The sequence below is a fragment of the Helicoverpa zea genome, chromosome 6 (assembly GCF_022581195.2).
Source record: "Helicoverpa zea isolate HzStark_Cry1AcR chromosome 6, ilHelZeax1.1, whole genome shotgun sequence".
Lineage (NCBI taxonomy): Eukaryota > Metazoa > Arthropoda > Insecta > Lepidoptera > Noctuidae > Helicoverpa > Helicoverpa zea.
This window is the reverse complement of record NC_061457.1, coordinates 8,303,427-8,324,489: the sequence shown is the minus strand read 5'-3', so window position 1 is coordinate 8,324,489 and position 21,063 is coordinate 8,303,427. Positions and strand designations below refer to the sequence as shown.

Here is a 21,063-nt window from a genome sequence, read left to right as displayed (position 1 = left end):
AGTTTTAAGATTAGAACAAGTCCGCTAAAGCCTTTAATACATTAGCCTCAATCACCGCGTCCCAATTAGTTGCAAGACTATTGCGTAGTTTCAAACGCTAATCCTTGTTTTATTGATTGTAGAAAAGAGCGATGAGTTTGAATGCAGGATTAAATTAGCCGCCGACACGGGCGAGGCTAGACGCGTCGCGCGGAGACAATCGAATTAGCATAATCGAGTCGCGTGCCTGCATCCGATACCTAATGAACCATGATACCGATGTTGAAATTTTTACCGCGCCACGTGTTGGTGTTACACGCTACTGTTGCATAAGTTAGTGCATCGAGACGCTACAGACTATACATAGAATGTTCCATTTTAGTTTACTGATTAAACGTGGGTAGCATTTTACGGGCATTATGCTTTGGTATGAGTATGCAGATTTACAATCGTAACCTTTATTTAATCTAGCCTTGCTCTACTAGGATGGGGTCGGCTTCCAGTTTACCTAGACGAAGCTAAATATCAATATTTCACGTGAAACGACTGACCTGACCTTCACTGCCCAACTACTGTATATAATGCTAATTTTCTCATGCAAAGTTAAGCTATCTGCAACCTGTCACGAATGAACAGAAGCAAGAAAAACACAATGGAAACGTAAGCTAAATTCAAAAGGCAGATGATATAATTTGTGCTGAAACGGGACATAAAAATACCACTTTCGAGTAAGCAGAGCCACTCAATCAGAATGTCAGCCACCGTTGTGAGGACTTGGCAGCCGCACACAGTGTGACCGCGCTGCGCCAATAGTTTATGAACAACGTAACACGTGGTAGACCAACACGACATTTTCATGGAAGAGCTTTTTTAAAAAGTGCATTTCACGTATGCACTCTGCATTTTATATTAAAACAATTTATATTCCCGATGGATCCTACATATTTCAAAGGGTTTCCGCATGAAATTGCTATCGTAAAATATGTAGGTAGTAGGAGGGAAGGTACGAGTTTCTCTTTGCAAACCACAGCCGCTTCGTCCTTTTGAATAAGGCCTGGGTGGGTATTGGAAACGATAATTTAGTTCAGACATTGGTAACCGGCAGAAAATTCGATAACCTACGCAAAGGGAAACAATCTACTGAATTCAATGAGCTCGACTTGAAATATTGTTTCTTTGTCGAAACTGGGTATTCAGTAACTACCAAGGAGTACGGAAGGAATTTTCTACAACTTCACAATCACCACTAAATACCTCGTTTATTTAAAGCTTCTTAAATGTGAGATAACACGAACATTGTAAGAGTCCCAAACCAAGCGACCATTTCGTCTGGCAATACAACCCAATTAGAGATAAAACGAGGCGCAGACGTCCATTACGGAGGAAATTTCTTTATCTTTATTGAAATAAACATGTTGTCAGGCAAGGGCCTAATATTGCTTTTATGAAATTTTCTGTGTTTTGATAGGAACTGGAGTGTGATGATTGTGATGTAACAATTTTTGTTTGTTTGTATTAGAATACTCTCTTGATTATAACGAAACTGGCCAGATGGAAGGATTAGAAAAGAAGGAGGGTTTAATAGAGGAAGAAAGGTTTTAAAACGTGACCATTTACGATGGTTTTCATTTCGCCTTTGTCTTAACAATGAGGATCAAATTAAATCTTTTTGAATTGTTATTGCGGATTGAACATCGCCGAGATTGAGAACGTATTTGTTAGGAAACAGTTTAAAACCGCTGGTAAGATCGTTGGAAGAGGGGAAGGGGGTTTACGGTCGCCGGGTCAATAAACCCCGCAGGCATTGCTGTGGCGAATAAAACGCGCCGCGACGCCAGCCGACGACTCAAGCTCTCCACGAGCCGCACTCATGAATTTCAGTCAATGAAAGCGCAGGTTGCGGCCAAACAAACCTTTATTACGATCGCCAGATCCGGTGCATTCATGAGTTCAAATTGCTCTCCGGTGACTCATAATGCCTATACCTATGTATTTGACCGCATTACCTGCGTATCTACAAGTAGAAAAACGGTGCACTAATTAATCTAATTAATTCGCTACGTATAATGCATACCGTTAGGTTGGAGGTTCGCAATAGCTTACATTTTTCAATAATTTGTTCGGTCTGACATATCTCTCATTATAAAAGTAGCTCACACGTATGCACATACAAACACGAAACTGACACCATTAACTCTAATAAATTGTTGAAAATTGTTTGTAAATCCTCTGATGGTAAAGGCTATTTCTTCAAATACCTAGAATTTTCCTTTAGATATCTATTGATCATATTTTCTTTATTTGAAACTATTCGGAGAGAAAACTTTATAACAGATAAAAACCCCACCCGACTTGAACAACTTAAGAAACTTCACAATACATTATTATTTTTAAAAAGGTAAGATTCCTAAGTAAATGTTTATGTAGAAAAAGATCTTTCAAAGAAATGTTGAAACATCGGACGCTGCTTCACATAAAACCTTCTTTTTCAGAGGACTGAACCTTGTACTGAAGATCACTGGATATTGTGAAAAAATAATATTTGATCACAAGGAACGGAAGCGTGTCAGTCAAAATTTTTGAAAGAATAAAATACATACTTTGATTTTTATGATGAAAGCTACGTCTGAAAGTCTCCCACGTGATTCGAATGACTGTGAAGAAAGATAACAGGAAACTCCAAAATAAAAGAAAGCTAACCCGCTTCTCATGTACCCAATATTTCTTTATTGTGAAAAATCTGAAGTAGCCTCGTTTTCAAACTTAGCAAAATTTAATGTCAGTGGTCAAGTATACGTATAATGTATGCGCTTTTAAATCAATAGGTCTGACAGACAGGTAGCAGCGGCGGCCGGCAGTAAACAGGTTAACATACCAATCAAATGACGAGGCAGTATTGATTTTCCTGGTCTTCACCCTAATCATGATAATTTTACTGTAATCGCCTTCGATTTCATTTTGTGGGGATCGACGATTATTATGAAACCGATGTTTATTTGTTGAACTCCTTTCTGTTCAACTTGCGTAAAATGTCCTTCAGTATTGCTTAATTTAGGTTATTGTTTTGGACTTCATATTACTATGGAGTAATTTTATGCGGACATTTGCGCGCATACAATTACTGTTATGTAGGTAAATCTGTAGCATATGAGATAAAAATCTTTTTTACAATCCACTCAAACGAGTATGTATGTATGTTGAAAAAAAAACCGTCTCAAAATCTAACGCTTAGTCCATAAAGTGTACAACAATATAACATTAATTAATTCGAGATTATGTAAAAAAAAAAAACTAAACACTTTAATTACTGAATTAAAACATTGCCTTGTTGAGTTGAAGAATAAGTCAGTAGCAATTAAAATTGAGTCATCATAATTGTACTGATGTATTGAGCTGGGGCAAACTCTAATATTTCATGTTTTCAGAATATTAAACCTAGAACATCTGAGCTATGAAATAGGAATGCATTTAGTTCAAGATTCCAATAACCTATAAGTAGGGATATATTGCACTGAAATCCACGGTGACCTATTTCTCTCGCTCAAATCTCACCATATCTACTGGGTATAACTATGTAGGTAAGTCGTTCCCTACGTATCATTTGCTATGATTTTCTGGTTAAAAATGCAAAATATTTTGTCTACACCTCGGTTAAAGAACCGAACATAACATTTTCTTATGAATTAAGGGTCAAAGTTCATTTAAGTTCATAAATCAATATTTATTTGTATTTATTTATAAACTACATGTGGCACGCGGACCATTCATCATGAGAGTGCGTAGTGCACAAAGTGGAGTGCATAATTGTCGTGTTTCTTACGGTAACGACAAAATATACTTTTCAGTATATAACTAATAAGTTGGTAGCTACATACTGTTAAATAAAGTTAGTTAATAATACTTACGTGTTTTAGCATCTAATATTACGAGCATTAGTCACGCGAACTTCTTGTTTTTAATTATTATCAGATTTGGTATCATTGCATTATTAATATGTAGGTATAATTAGCAATATCATTAACCTTTTTATTAGGGTAAGGCTGACTTTACACTTGTGAGTTATTTCTGTAAGTTTCGAAAAAATATTTGATTTTAAGGGTGTATATGTAACCTACCTTTTCATTTAATTATTTAGAAGGGCAATAATTATTTAAAATCCATTTGTATTTGTATAAATATTCCATTAATTCTAACAAAAGCGTTTACAGTTTCCACTAGCTTCGAGTTACTAAGTCGTGAGTAACAAATGTAAATCTGGCCTTACTTAACCTTGATTCTAATCTTATATTACACTTTATTTGTTTTTGTGCATCAATCTAACAAGTGTGTACAAAAACGTGTCAGTTGTGATGTTTATTCGGTAGGAAGCTGTCTGTCATAAGTTCATAACTTAATGCAGTAAGCACCGGCAGCTAAGCACAGTAATCGCATTACCGATCATATTAGCATGGTAATAGAATCAATTACAGATCCAGACATAATGAGCTCTTTGTTTATTATATGAAGTGACAATGTAGTACATGGAAGGATAGTAAACGAACCAACGGACAATGACGTCACTCTTATGTATATAGGAACCGAATGTCCGCTGAACAAAAGAATGAAGACACCATTCAACAGTTTACAACTAATAGTTTATTGTATTCAAACCTAATTTAGTTTTTAATGACTTGATTATTTTTGGCGAAAATACTAAGAATCCACTAGCGAAAGTATCAGAATTTAACGCTAATGTCGATGATGAGGTGAGTGACAACACATATGAATTACAATAAGAAAAAATTCACATGAATTACCCAATACCTACCACGAAGAAAAACAAAAAGGTTATGACAGCACGTTTTTGTCAACAGTTAACGATTTGTAAACACCAAAATTGTGAAGATAATTAAGTAACAAGGGTAAGCTTCTTAACGAGAGATAAAAAGGTGTTGACTGTGGCTTCAAGTATCTATCATTAAGTTAGTAAAATCAACACGTTACGACCAATCATTCAGTGACTTACACGCAAACGACATTACAGGGATTGAAAAGATACAACATTATTTATAAAGCAATGATTAGAATATGTAAATGATATTTATGTTGACGATAAAGAAACAAATGCACGGTGGGATACTCGTTAGTGGTAAAATAAACTTGAAATTTTATCTCACCCTTAGTGCAAATATCCGTTTGTAATGTCAAATATTCTACACAGACTAACAGTCGTTAGTTTGTTGGTAGAGCTTACGTAAACTCATTCACAGGTTAATCACCTAAAATTCTTACAATTACTTCACCTTGTAGCTTGAGTGTTGAATGACAGTTTTTGTTTGATTTTTCATATGTTTTAGACAAATAAAGGTACGGTAGTTTGCTTGATAATGATTTTTGATCGTTTGGTCGGCCTTTGAAATACCAGGAACAATATTTAAAAACTCATATAGGTACCTACACATACATTTCTATAAGTTAATCTGTAGTGTCAGAGACAATAAGACATCTTAGTGCCATCGTAGAGTCATCTATGCAATCTGGCAAATCAAAAAGTCATTCAATTAATTTATTCGCTTCGTGGGCAATATAGCGTTAATAGCAGACGCGGATATAGAACCAGTTGTAAACACACAGTCAATCAAATTAAAAACGTCTATATTTTTATTGGCTTCATGAACGATATGTTCATCAAGGGAAGACGTTTGTGTACGCAGCTCAATATTTTCGCATGGGAATGTTAAAATGTTCTGCGTACATGAGGATCTGTCATCATAGGCCAGCGGCGCTGGATGGCGACACCAAAATAGACTGTCACCTCGAAATATGAATAAATACTGAGGGATATTCACAGTGCAATAACATTGCTTCCGTCTACAAAAATAATTCATCACGCAAATGTTAACGCCCACATTGTTGATCTAAATTATTTAAAGCAACCAAACCGAGTTACATAAATATCAACACGGCGGCGTAATTATATATAATTTTACTATATTGACGTTAATCTATCAATGACTTAGGCTTGGTATATAATTAACTATGTATATGTATATTTTAGTAGTTATCTACCAAAGATAAATGATGTTATGACCGTTATTCGCGAATGTTTAGGTCATAAAATAAAATGTACCGTTAATATATCAGCACTTATGAAATCATTAATAAACATTCTTGTTTTTTTTTTTTAATACATTATTGCTTTTACTAGAATATATTACTGTAGTGTGGTACTACATAACTCACTATCACTATACTACACCATAAAACGTGCAGTTGCAACAACCTCCAAAACAAGAATTTTGAACACGTTTTTTTAGTAAACAAGTTGGCTATAATTTAGCTTTATTGTCATGAATACATTAGAATTTTGTGGAATAACATTTAAAAAATATCCTGTTTATATGGAGGTTGGCCGTGTTATACCGGCTCTTGTATATCTGGCTAGTATTCAAAAGATTAGAGTTTTAATGGTGCCCTTGCACTAATATTGTCCTTACGTTAACCTCTCTAGCCAAAAGTCAAAAGACAGGCATCTTTGTCTAGAGAACATTTGATTTCGATAACAACAAATATTACACATACAACAAACAGTACATTGATCTTTCTTATCTCATTGCTCGGAACTGAAGTATGTATCACAGTTTTTTTTTCTTTTTAATTAGTAGATAGTAGTATAATTGTTGAACATTAACATATAAACTTCCGCATTTTTATAAGAAATGCGGTCATTAAGAAATGATATCTCTGTGATGGTTCAGAGGTCAACCCAACATGAATCTTTGACTCATTGCTTACTGATTTTTAAGTACACTCCAAATGTAACCTTTACGATACTTTGGTGGCTGAATGTTATTTGAAATCGATCCTAATGATTTATGGGATATACCTACATCCAGCAATTAGAGTAGTAATCAATGTGAGACTCAAAAAATTAAAAGAACATAGATACAATTGCGCTTAATTGCTCAAGAATATTATTCACACCACAATTAAATAGCCTAGATATTGATTGATGACAGTAATTAATATTCTTTCAACAAACATGTCAATGTTACGTAAAATGCTGTTTATTTGTTTATCATAATCAATTAGTAACGCAATTAGTCTCCGAACAACCGCACCGCGTGGTTGATGCCTACGGTGTGACAGGTGACCGTCATTACTGAACCACTTCGACGTATCTAATTAAAACAACACACTTATTCACCAATGTTATTAACCATGTCGCTACCACTAAACGGATTAACTATACCCAACTGGTTTTCTGTCAATAAAATAGCCTTTAATAAACTAGGCTCTTATTATGTCCATGGTTTGACACTTGGTTTATATTTTATCGGAAATCACACATTTAAAACCGGTAAATGCATATAACCTATATATGAGTGTAGAATTACGGTATTTATTCTAGACTTAATATTTCTTAGCAACAAATTAGCTAAGCCTACGTGTTTCCTCGCACACTTGCGTTTTTGAGTTATTATATACATACTATGATACATACTATGAGTTCACCTGCATTTGTCATTGGATGCAATGCTATAATAAAGTAAAATATTTATTTTTGAATTGAAAATTATATTTATTAATACGCGTGTAAATCTAAATATCAAGACTATTTTAAGCTATTACAAAAGGTTATCGTGTTTCGTTAATTAACAGCCTGAGTTGTAAAATTTTATAAGATTAGCCAATTAATTTTTCTTACATTTTAGTTATGCGTCATAAATTCGTAATTACACATGTACCAAAATAAATTTACGCAAACAAGTTGTTTCACACATCTTGTCTAAAAGACGCAAGTACTCACTTATTTATTTTTATAATTCACACGTAGTCCACATACAAACCATAGATAAGCAGTTCTACACAAGCGCTCTAAGTAGTCTTATAGCCAGTGTAAATACCACTTTTCACACATTTTGTCACATCATTATTCCATAATAATAAAACGTTGATGGAAGGTAAAGGCCTTTTTCAGTAAAAGCCTAAAAGCTGCCGCTATAGGATAGCGCCTCTCAGGGGTAAATACGTGTCAAGCAAGATTACATACGAGATTGATAAAGAATACGTTCAATACAGGAATTGACCTGAAATGTGTGGCTAAAAATAGGAAAAAAGGGAATCAATTGTCTTTGAGTGTACATATTCGTTTTTGACTTCCCAATCCAGAAAAAAGCTCATAGTGCCTGTAAGCATAAGAACAAATTCTGTGACAACGACCTCTAACATCCAACATCATTAAAACTGCACGTACATACAACAGAAAAGAAAAAGGTTTATCAATAAGAGATCCATTATCTACTTTAAACAATGAGGCGCATTTGAACCGGAGCAGATAGTAATTAACTTGTAATACCTTACTTATCTTTGGTCCACTTACTAACGAGTACATATGTAGGTATTTCTAGTTTAACCATATGAGAATGGACTGCATTAAGAACTTCAGGACAATTATAATTTCAAGCTAAAACGAGAGATTTATTGAACCGTCTTTTTATGCAGTAAAATTTCGATTTTCATTTGTTAGTTCAGAAGTAGAAGTTGAAAGAGTACGAGTACAACCATATTTCTGGCTTAACCATATGAGAATGGACTGCACTATTAACTTCACGACGATTAATGTAATTTTAGGCCAAAACAAAGGTTTTATTGAACTGTCTCTTTATGCAGTCAAATTTCGATTTTCATTTGTTAGTTCAGAAGTAGTTGAATTTGAAATTATTGAATAATAGATATTATGTTGTAAATGAATGTTACTATAAATGTAACATCGCGCTTTGTATTTGATTTGTCACGGAAAATGTGGCATAAATTATTCCAGTTCTTCTTTGACGATTACTTTTTATGATGACACTACCATGTGTGATAGCATTATGTATTATCAATTTTATAAATGAGTTTGAACGTGTAAAAATGTAAAATAGTCGTGACTTGATACGCATTTATTAAAATTAATTTAAATTAATTAATTAATTTCTTATTACTTCAGGTAAGTTGGTAACATGTTTGAAAAATTCTGCACCAATGGTTACTTTAAAATATTGCAAGTGAATCAAACCCACACTGCACCGAAATAAATAAAACGTGGAAAAAAATGAAATAAAAATAAGCATCAAGATGCATAATCTAATAAAATGATACTAGATATAATATTGCAGTGGAATGTGAGGTCGGATCTTTATATTTTTAGAGCAGCTGTAAAACGTGGCAAAGGATACCGAACTCTTAAAGAAAATTTCTATCGTCACAGACGTGCTCTCACGTACTTCTCAGCATCTGGACAAACTTCTCTTGTAGAACCAAAGCATACATTATTTTTCACAAGACTAGAATAAAAAACATAGAATTACAATTCTAAGCAAGCATGATTCTTATTAAATCACATTTACATCTCATTTACGGAGTTCTGTCTGTTTCTTTAACTTTCCGAAGTTTAATTTCAGCTTGGCATCAGACAGCTTCCCACGATCACGTTAATTTAATAAAGACCAAAGTAACAATATCGTTCAAGGAAAAAAGTTTTCATTTTATTAACTTGCAAAATTACTTTCCTGGAAATGATATTGGTGTCTAAGAGTACCTACATCATTTAAATAAAATCTTTTAACAAATCCACCGAGGTAACTCAGTTAACTGGTTCAATTAAATTGCAATTACTTAGCAAGTTATGATATTTAAATACAGTGGTTAAATGCGATATAATTTCAATTATGGTTATTATTGTGACATCGACGATCGCTTTACTTTATCTTTACGGATCAAGGGTGCAATAATGCCAATTCAATCGAGGTGAACCTTACGTTAATTCAGTTATAATCGTTAATATTATCAGTAGCTCATGAAGCGGAACTTCAGATCGACGGAAGAACTTCCCGTGGACAATTAGCAAGGTTACATCAGACTACAAATTACTAATTCAATAAGAGTTCAGAACTTGTAGGTCTTCCGTGCAAAATATTTTCAGTAGACAGAATTTTTTTTCCAGTTTTAAGACACATTGGTGTTGAATAGGCACAAAAAATAACTCTTAGAGGAACTAACTAAAATGCAGTACTTCATAAGAACACAGCCTAGTTTGCAAGCATTAAATCACAATCAAATGTCAGAAACAGTGAACGGCAGACAGAAGCACTATAAATCTTCATCTCTGAATCTTGACGTCCTTAATCATTCCTTAAGTATCTGAAATATTTGTGTTGCTCTCTAACAAATTGTTCGTATATCCTCACAAGGGAAACTTTCTAAACTCTTACGGCAGCTTCTTCAACTTTGGCGAGATCAGCCTTAAACTTGGTGAATAGAATGAATATTTTAATAAGGAAGTCTTATTATACAACACTAGATATGTTATGGGTAGTTTACCTTATTTGTAAAAAGAAACTTCCAGACTGAGTATGCGTTAAAAACTTTACATAAACGGTTATTAAAATTCTTTATCTAACATTCAAAAAGTGAAGTTTACAAACGAGCATAATAACTGTTTTTTACATGTGCTTTATTTTCAGTTGCTCACATGATTACAGTAATGAATATAAATAGCAATGCCGCAAATGAAATAACAGTAACATAGTGCACCCACACCAATTACCGTTATTTAGGATTTTTATTGTTCATTCACAATTCGACAATGGCCGAGCCCAAATTGGGTTAGTGGGCGCCAATTTACAGTTCTCGCTTCCAATGACAATAACGACACAAGCTGACACCATCATAAAAAGAGGTTGCGTATTCCCAAAGTCCTGATCCTAGTTCCGTAAAGCAGAACATGACATCCAAGTGAATTTGGAACAAAGTTATTTGTTTTGGGAACTTAGATATGAAACTATAACAGTAGTTTCTTGGGAGAACGGGAAGGACGAAGAGACAGCAGGCTGTGATGTGTTGATACGATCGTGTAGTTCAATTCTAAAAGGAACTCAAAGGGTTCGTCTTTAAATGTGTCTAAAATACATATTAATACATCATTGCACACAACATAAGTAGGTACATGAAATATTTCCTAAAAACATTTGTGTACCTTCTTGAATTCTATAAAATACCTTAATTGAGTGAGAGCAATGTTTTTTTTTTCAAAAGATTCATCATTATAATTAATAAGTGTAGCTTTGAGCATTTGGAAGCCATTTGATTGGATGAAAATATATTTAAATAGTACTTGAGTCAGCTTTTACAATGCGGAGCTAAATCCAGTGTTCTTTGTATAACAAAGGTTATTAAGGCGAGGCGACATTCAAGTGGCATGATTTAGGCATTTGACGCAGTAAGTTTCTTAGCATTCTATAAAAAGCAAAGTCTTTTGTATTTTTTTATATTCTATGTAAAAGACTTGTATTGATGCTGGTGTTGCTGAGTTGCTGTATAACAATTAGGTGATTCATTGTAAATATTTCATGCTGTATACTAAAATATAATAAACCATCCTTTACAGTTAAGGTAAATGAAGAGGACAACTTCCTATTGTGTATTATTGAAGTATGTACCTTATCCTAAGTGTCCAAATATGAAATATTGACACCACATTAATAATTCTAACACTATTAATTCGATATAGGAATTATCTGATATCAAATTAATATAAGAAAAAAATCCTTTTTCAAAACGACGTATTCGCTTATTACTTGGCTATTATCTCGTAATACCTAATCGGGAACCAATGATTATTGGTATGGTTTATGCTATACAAACCATGCAATTGTGTTAACAAAATGTTAAGTTTCAAGGCGATCGAGTACCGGAGGTCATTCAGAGTTGTATGTCAAACATAAATATTTAAACAATTTTGTTTTCTTTGTTCTTTATGTGGGGTCTCATTCTTAATATAAAGTTTATTTACATCCTACTTCTTTTAAGGACCGTAGTCTTTCATGATCTTTTTGCACAAATTTTGACATGTTCATTGTTAACGTCGATTTTAAACGTAAAACTGAAAATAAAGTCGTTAATTTATCTTACTGGCTGAATTTGGGTAAGCAATAAAAACATTACTCCAATTATTAACTTGTTTTAATAACTTAAGAGTTACGTAATGTAAGTATTCTTAATTATGTAATCAAGGCGATAATTTCATCACTGCTTCCAAATCTGTATCATTTTCATAATATACTATACATTTATGTACTAGCAATACACTGATTTTGCAATAACGCAATAATTAATTGCAAGTTTTAAGTAGCTACCCAGAAAGTAAACCAAAACACTGTTAAGCATACTTAAACTCCCATCAATAATGTTACAGAACTCTGTGTTAGGTCTAATATAGGTCTGTTGTGGAACCAAAGGCAAACATTTAAAATTTTACGAGCCGGATGCAGCCCGCCGGCGGAGCAATAAACTGAGCTCAAACACTGCACTCTCCTAACTGACACTGATCGAGTTTTTACACAATTTATTGGGCAGGCGACATGCTATCAAATATCAATCATGTTGCTGCACAATTTCACGAAATATTGCTTCTACATTGACGAAAACGAGATATTTAAATTGCACACCTGGCTATGTAACGTTAAAATGATAGCTGCGTTGCTACAGGTTGCAGTTCAACGTACAAATTAGCAACTATTGCCTGCTCCTGTTAATTGCACTGTTTAACCATCCGATAGTGGAACGTTACGCACTACGCACACAGGTGATAAATTACTGCTCTGTTTAACGATCCCTAAATACCAATACTAGCTTTAGGGGCAAATTCTACTGGTATTTCTCAATCTCTGAACCTAGAGTAAAATTTCATGTCATTTGGGCCCAAGATTTATGATTATTAGCTGTTATTACATCTGCTTTGTTTCCAACAACATCATTGACATTCGCCTCAATGAATCATTTAATTTGGTTTGGTTTTTAAACAGGTTGTGTTGATGTTACGCTCGACTGACTTCTAATGCTTCAACGAAACCTTGCACTGTTTATGCACTACTCCATATGTATTCACTGGAAGGTATGGCTTTCTAAGCTGCGACAACATGGGTCTTGGCGTGCTCGGAAAGGCTTCTAAACTTCCTTGTTTTCATATTCATGCAAAACCATTTATTATCGTCTGTTCCTTTTAGAAAAATAATTCAATCCAAAAATATTATTTCAATTTTTGTTTCCCGTCGCTTGGAAGGGAAGTTGTAAGTGTTTCCAAGAAGGTAAAGTATTGTTGTCTAAAATGTTTTCTTTATAAAACATAACACATTTACTCAACATAAATTGAAAGAATGTCGAATCGATTCCAAATTAATGAAGAATTGGAAACAAAACCTGTTATCTCGGGGGTCCAACATCGAGTGGTCAAAAATCGCTTACATCATCATCAGCAGTCATCGTGGCCAATGACTTCATCATTCGTGTTTTATTGTTGCTCCCATTCTACCGCGCGTTAATATTTAATCTCTTTAGATATTTCCAGGCCGATGACACATTGCATTAGTAAATTGTACAATAAAAGGAAATGTCGTAAAGTCGCAATTATTGTTATCAGCTATGATGGAAATTCATATCGGTGCACGCATGGAAACAAAATTAATTAGGTAATTAAAGCTTTGTTTCCTTCGATATCGATGTTTTCAGAATTACCTACTTGTTTTCTGATTTTGGTTTTCATGCCTTTGCCACATTTACCAACATGTGGGTAATCCGCAACAAGCAAGTCGTCAGTATATCCTTAACATAACATTTTTGCTTCATAATATTAACCTTTCGGTAGGAAGGTACTATTCCGGGACAATATATCTCGTCCTTATTGTATAAAGGCGTGATAATAAGCCTGTATCTTGTAAGTTGTCGAAGCGAATAAGCATTTCGCCGGGTGAGCTGAGAGCTCAGCAGCGTGACCCGTGAAACTGGGTTACGCTCTCGGTACCCGCCTACCAACCGTTCCAAGCCAGTTGCAGCACACGTAAGGTACGCCAATAACACTTGCTGATATTCTTGTTATCATTATAAACAAGGAAGTTTTTTTATTATAAAACGCCGATGACGCGACATGTAGAAGGAAGAACTTGTAGTTTTTTAGGAAAAAAATACTTAAGTAAATGGATTGATTTTCTTTTGCAGTATTAATTTGGCACACAGGCAAGCTGTAAATCCCACTTAGTATGCCAAATTAAAAAAGAAAAGTCAAATACGAGGTGGATTATGAAAAAAAATGGAATTTAACATTTTGCGATACTTAAGCATAGATAGGTAGGTACCTAATACCCAAAGTAGACAGACGCGTGTCTAAATATTCTTACTTACTTATTAATACTAAAACCTACAATTAATTTTCTATTAATAAGTTTCGTCGGTTGTTAATGTTATGATTTGGTTGTATCAAGTTTTATGTAGATTTAAAAGTTATACCACAGATAACTTGATGATTGTAAGTATAGGAACTAATTAATAAATGACAACCTCAACAAAATTTAAATTCACAAGTCTGTTCACCGTCTTGACGATCTCCTGATTCATCTTCTAAGTTAAACTTATCAAAAAATAAATTGAAAATAACTTCAGTGTGTCAAATAACATCATTGAACACTATTACTGTGTTATTTCATGCATACTAACCGGATTTATTTGAACCCATCCTGACATCGTGCTTGGACTGGGGTAGGAACCGGCTTTCATACGACTATAAATCATCGTTCACCGTTCCGAGAGGCGCGCGTTGTCCAGTGTTGTTTTCGTAGATAAAGTTGCGTACAAACGAAAGCTAAAATAATCAACATCTTTGCGCCTTACCTCTAATAGGAATCCTCGAGGGCGACGTCCCTCCAGCACGCCGGACGAAACGGGCGGCGCGCACCCAACATAAACACTGCACCAAACGGTTAAAATGATACGCGGAATAAGCGAACTTGCAGCCGATCTAATGTCAACACTGCACTGTCACTTTGTTCGATCACTGAAATCCAATTGGTTCGTTTGTTTTTATTCACAATTTATGAATAACTACGCGCATGTCAGATCTACAACGTTAGCAATATTTTGTTTCTCTCCGATAGCATCTTCCAAGACCGCCGCTCGATGACTGGCGGGCCGGGCGCGCGCCGTTCGTTTGGTCGGATATTCATGACGCGGGGCTGGCGGGGCGCGGTGCGGGACGCGCGGGGTAGCTATGAACGCCTTCTTTGAATGGTAGTGTAATATTGAAATGTATGAATGAAATAAATAAACATTGTGATTTATTTTAATGATTATTTCTTTTTTGTGTCATTTGCATCGTAGTGACCATATTTTTGTACCTACAGGACACAAATAAAAAATGTTTTTTTTTTTTTGAAAATCATAAAACATTATGTGCTCCATCATCTGCATCGTCTCCACAGAAGTTGGAGTCATTTTTACAGCACTGTAATCTGTGGCACCAGTGCTAAATAGGTAGGTAAGAGTGCTTAAAATGTTGGTGCTGTAAGTTACTAAGAGTATTCCGAAAATATTTGACTTCAAATTTGAGTTTGGAAAGAAACAATACGAACACGGAAAAGCTTTACAGGAAAATAAACTACCGTAATAGAAAACAATGGTGACCAAATAAAGCTTGAATACTGTAATCCGAACATTAATAGACTAAGAACTAAGAATAATACATAACAATCAACCGAATTACAATAATAATAAATAGATAATCCACTCATTTAATTTTCCTGGTAATATGGGGATTCTTTTGTATTAGGCCCCACCTAGACCAACTATCAATACTCATTTTAAGCTTGGACGAGGACATACAATTGCATGAGTTGGCCACACTGGTAGGTCCAGGATACAAGAGCAAATGAGGTGCTGAACTCCCATTACAATTCCTAGAAAGATTTATTGACGGTGTTTCTTTGTGATGGCCGACATCTTAACCACCCAAGAAGGCTATCATCGTCTGTGGTCATAAAAGTTCTGACCTGTACCTAACAGAACTTTTACTACATGACCTTTGGTCTGAAGGATATCAAGCAGTTATGGAATCGTCTATATATAGTCTATAGCAGTATTAAATAATCTTCTGAAATATCAACTTAGTAATTTAGGTTTAGCAAAAATTCTAGAACGAGTATTTTTGCTTGTCATAACTTATAATAAGTCATGAGTCACGACACAAAAGAGAAAAAATAGTCTTGTGGTTGAGTACTTTTGGGGAAATGGGTCATGAACCAGACACTCCGTCTAGCCTAGTCTAGCGTATGCCATTACCAACTTTCTTCCGTCATTCTGATCGTTATCATTTTCATTTTATTACTTAAACTAGCTCCCGCCCGCGTCTCCAAGTACTATTTCCCGCACCTGGATAAAAAGTATTATATGTCTCAATACGGACCTATAGAATTTTGTTGCTCGTTTCATTCATTCGTAATAGGTGATCAAGGTAAAAAATGCAAAAATTTTAAATCAAACTTTCACGTTTACAATACATATTAGTAGGAAGTGTGAAAAAAACTTTAAATACCAACTTAACATTAACATACATAGTTGAATACAGAAGAGCATGTGAATTTATTGTTACTTACTCTCATTCACTACGATGTCTGTTCTTTTGTTTGCAGTGAGACTCATTATTGTGAGTAAATATAAGAAAATCTTTTACCTTAATATTTTTGGCAATGTTTGTCGTCCAGCCGAACAAGGCCAAATTAAGGAGAAGGCGAGAAGGAGACATTATAATCACATTAAACATTGTCTCCCACGCAGTGTTTCATCAGCAACTATGTCCATTTATGTCGTATAATTTAATGGAACATATCGTTAATTCCCTCATTTCGCCACAATTGCTTTCAATTTACATAAGCGGGTCAACGAATGCATACAATATCGCTGTTGCGAGCGCAGCTGAAGTGTTCTGCACTGTGCAGCGTGCAATACATCAGCTACAAGTGCGTTGCATATGTCTGATAATCTTCTATTTGACAGCTACCATTCAAACGAGGACTTAAATAGCCCGTATCGACGTCAATGCGGCCGATGCTCCCCCTTTGTTGAAACCTCACCAGTAATCATAACTCATACAAATAATGTTGTTATCAAAGACGTGTTCCCTGCAGGCAACAGACTCGCAAGTCGCAAGTTTACCTTGCCTCAGTTCCCCTTGTCGCTAATAATTTATGAAACTTAGGTACCTTCCACGGTCGGTCGATGTGCCTCATGGTGGTGAAAACAACATAAGTATTCTTCGAATGGGAGAGATAAGTGTAATTAGCGGCGAGCAGACTGCTACAGGACAATTTATGGAACTAATCGCAGAACTAAAACTTTTTTAATTGACGATGTTTTATACGAACATTACGTTGCCTTAAAAGTTTGTTTATTTTCAAGTAAACGAGTATTATCCTACGACAACCACTCAGACATAATTATAGAAGAAAATCAAACAATTAAAACCCTCCTAGTGGTGAAAATTATTAAGAATGTCGCAGTCCATGTTTATTAGTTTGGTGAGCACCATTCACCAACGCCATACGCTATAGAACGAAGTCCGTGCATTCGGAGTCGGGTAGCAATTTAGCGAGACCCCACGTATTCGCATAACGAACCGCTCGACGACTTGCTCTCTGGAGTTTTTGCTTTTGCTGACATTTACTATTTGCATCAACAAAGGACTCCAGGCTTGAACGAGTTCGTGAAAGGTTTATTAATCTGTGGCAGCCTTTCATTTGGTCAAGCATGCTTTAAAAAAGCTATGACTAATAAATGTATGATTTACGATTTACTCGAGCTATTTGTAGTTTGTAGTGAATTTAAACAATTCATCAGCTTCAAGCAAATATTCTACAAATTAATACATATATTAATACCTATATAATCTTCTTATAATGTCTGCTTGTATTTTACTCATGTCACGAAATTATACTTTTACACGATTTTTACCTGATCAAGATCACAGAAATATTGTGAAAAACTCGTCATCTTAGGTAATGAATTGAACCGGCTGTCATTGAACATCCTTGGCAGTCGTTACGGGTAGTCAGAAGCCAGTAAGTCTGACACCAGTCTAATCAAGGGGTTTCGGGTTGCCCGGGTAACTGGGTTGAGGAGGTCAGATAGGCAGTCGCTTCTTGTAAAGCACTGGTACTCAGCTGAATCCGGTTAGACTGGAAGCCGACCCCAACATAGCTTGGGAAAAGGCTCGGAGGATGTATTTTACTCATGTCACGAAATTATACTTTTACACGATTTTTACCTGAGCAAGATCACAGAAATATTGTGAAAAACTCGTCATCTTAGGTAATGAACATACCATTTTTAGTTTATTGATCATAGATTTATATTACTTTGTGCCAGGCACGAGAACGTCGAGTCTGATAAAATCAAATTTGTTAGCAGCCGGCGTCCTAATATTCCATCCCGACCCGTGGCAAATGTGCTTTCTGACGAGATTCACTTAATTCGTAATTTATATCTACTCCCAATACTTATTACAATTTTCCCCTGATTCATACTTTAGCAGGTCAGAAAACTGAGTACCTACGATTGTCTTGTGTCAGGACAAATACAACTGTCCACAAACACTTTCCTTGAGTTAATGGAATGCAAACATTGACAATGGCAAATTGGTCCATAAATATCAGTGAGCAGTGTACGAACCTCGAGGGTATGCTATCGACGGTGCGATCGCTATATCCGTCCGCAGCTCACGCTACTGACTCTGAATGCTGATTACCATCATTATAATTAACAATTGACAGCTTCAAATGTTCATAAATATACCAACACATAATGCCCTGAGTCCTAATAGAATTCGATCGCATTTTGTCATTTTTCTCCAGAAACTCGAGCTAACTGCACGTTTAAGAAGGTTAAAGATCAGCCTCCACCTTGAATGGAAGGTATTCGATACACATCTCATATCTCGTGCTCTCAGGTCTCGGGCACTTGTTGTCGATGTAAGAGGCATCACAGATTATCGTATGACATTGACGGTGTACCTACACGAATGCTAATGAACGTATAAATCTTCCTATAGTTCGGCCATTCAGAGAATGCGTTCCTGACACGTCGCGATTGAACTGACGACGTAACTTTGCAATGGCGTTGCAGTTACGATAAAAATATTTTTGCTGGTTGTTTACCGTTTTAACAATTGAGGAGCATTAAAACAACATTATTATATCAATAATCAATGAATGTTATTACGTCGTCAGTTCAATCGCGACGTGTCAGGAACGCATTCTCTGAATGGCCGAACTATAATACATTATTCCTCGGACGACCTCTCCGAACGATCTGGAAAGGTTTGGCGTCACATTTATTTCCTGCATTATGTGAATGTTCCTGTATGATTTATCCTTTATACGACGACATAAGAATAGAATTTTAAATCGCTTTAGGAAAATGTAATGCCCTTGACATTGTTTCATCCAAATGTTGGACATTTGCATCGATTAGCTCGGATTCGTACGCTGATTGTACCTCACACAGCATGACCCAGACAGTCGAATGATGTCATTAACCATTATTTGATTTACTATGAAAGATGAAAGGAAAATATACTTATCCCCCATTCCATAGGTACAAATAACAAGGTAATCATAATAAAGAAACGACGGGAAAGGTACAAGCATATTTATTTAACGATATATTGTTATGGATAGAGAGAGCTAATGGTGATTAAATATAAATAGTTACACATACCTCTACTTTATCGCGGGTCGACCGATCAAAGGTTAAGCAAATGCTTGGTTGGCAGTCCATCCTTGCATCTTTCGTTTCCTACCAATTCTCATACAGAATACATATACTTCAGCTGTCACTTGTACATCTGTCAGTCGTTCGTTGGCAGTTTTTCTTCTTATACATGGTACTTCCTTAACTACTAACCCTAAATGCCCCTTATATTCAGGGAGTATTTACTACTCCTATTTATTCCCTTAAGTAGGAACTACCTCTACTACCTTCCTTGCGAGCTAGAACCGCTTGGTAGGTAGATACTAAAAACCTTAATAAATACACTGTAAAAGCTTAGCAATATGTTACATACGTCATCCCTATGTAACGAAATAGTTGTAGCTCACAGGAAGCAACGATATCGACGCTTTGGCGGAAACCTGCGCCGTGACTGTTATCCCAACCTACGCTCTCGCAGAAATAGTGCACTTTGCCGTATTTCGCACCTATCTGCGCGAGTTCATTACTTTTGCTGCATTTTTGCAAAAATAAATTTTGGAGAAGTGATGTTATATAATTTAGCATAGCAACAAAAATATGTGAGGGGGAAAATATGTATTGGGTTTTGAAATTGCTGTTACGCAAATGTATTGTTTAGTTAAGTATACATATAGGTTGTGAACCTGAATCCTTTGAAATCCTACTGAAAAATGGAATACGTATGGAAGAAATAAGTGCAAAATTCCCTTAAAAATACTTTAACCATATCCTAGTCCTAGTAATTTGCTTGCCAAAGCAAAAACACACATTCCCGATTCTAAATCTTACTCCATGATTTACAGTCTAAATGAAATATTCCGATATTCCCATCCTTACTGCCCCAGTGAACTACGCACGGCGGCCTATCTAACCGGACATCCTTTCCGAACTCTCTCGTCCAGGAGTGCAGGGCAGCACGCCCCATATCCTTGCTCCGAAGCCGCGTAGTGCAACATCAATGTAATAGGTACGTGTTTCTGCACGTTCAATTTCCTCAGTTGAATATTCCAAACCTTTTAGACCCGATGTCACGGGTTTTCAACTGTAAAGTGCTTTTACGAACAATGACATCTACGAATTGGATAAAAAGTAGGTATGTTAATTCAGAACGATGAAATAGATATGATTTTTGTTTTTTAATATTAATAAATAAATAATAATTTAAGGATCAAAACTTAGGCACCACAATGTGGAACGCGAAACTTGCATATCATACATGATTAATCAGGTAATACATAAAATACAATGTGACAATAATTTATAGGCACCTTATGGGTGATAGATTGACAACATAATTACCACGTTTATAATTTCACCTCTGCTCTGTTCGCAGTGAACAATGTTGCGTTTCCCACAAATATAGCAAACAATGGCTATCTGTCCAGTGTCTCGAAGAGCTGGAGCGTGTCAAGAATCCATTAAGTGTTACCGGAGCCTTTGGGAGAGACAATGAGGTCCCACTTCCAGCTTATATGTATTATAGTCTCTTTAGTCCTGCGCGCGAGGCATCTT

At 35.5% G+C, this 21,063-nt stretch overlaps 1 protein-coding gene and 1 long non-coding RNA gene across 2 annotated transcripts in view; one reads left to right on the top strand and one right to left on the bottom strand.

The window, feature by feature from the left end:
- The window catches only part of LOC124631248 (Ca(2+)/calmodulin-responsive adenylate cyclase-like), a 63,094-nt gene extending 48,289 nt beyond the window's left edge, over positions 1 to 14,805 (bottom strand). The window contains exon 1 of the mRNA XM_047165518.1: positions 14,665 to 14,805. The gene's annotated coding sequence lies outside the window, so the exon portion shown is untranslated. The remainder of the gene's footprint in view (positions 1 to 14,664) is intronic.
- On the top strand, positions 14,749 to 15,116 carry LOC124631250. The gene is made up of 2 exons (XR_006984495.1): positions 14,749 to 14,841; positions 14,928 to 15,116. It is a non-coding gene; the product is annotated as an uncharacterized LOC124631250 (long non-coding RNA).
- Positions 15,117 to 21,063: the final 5,947 nt, after the last annotated feature.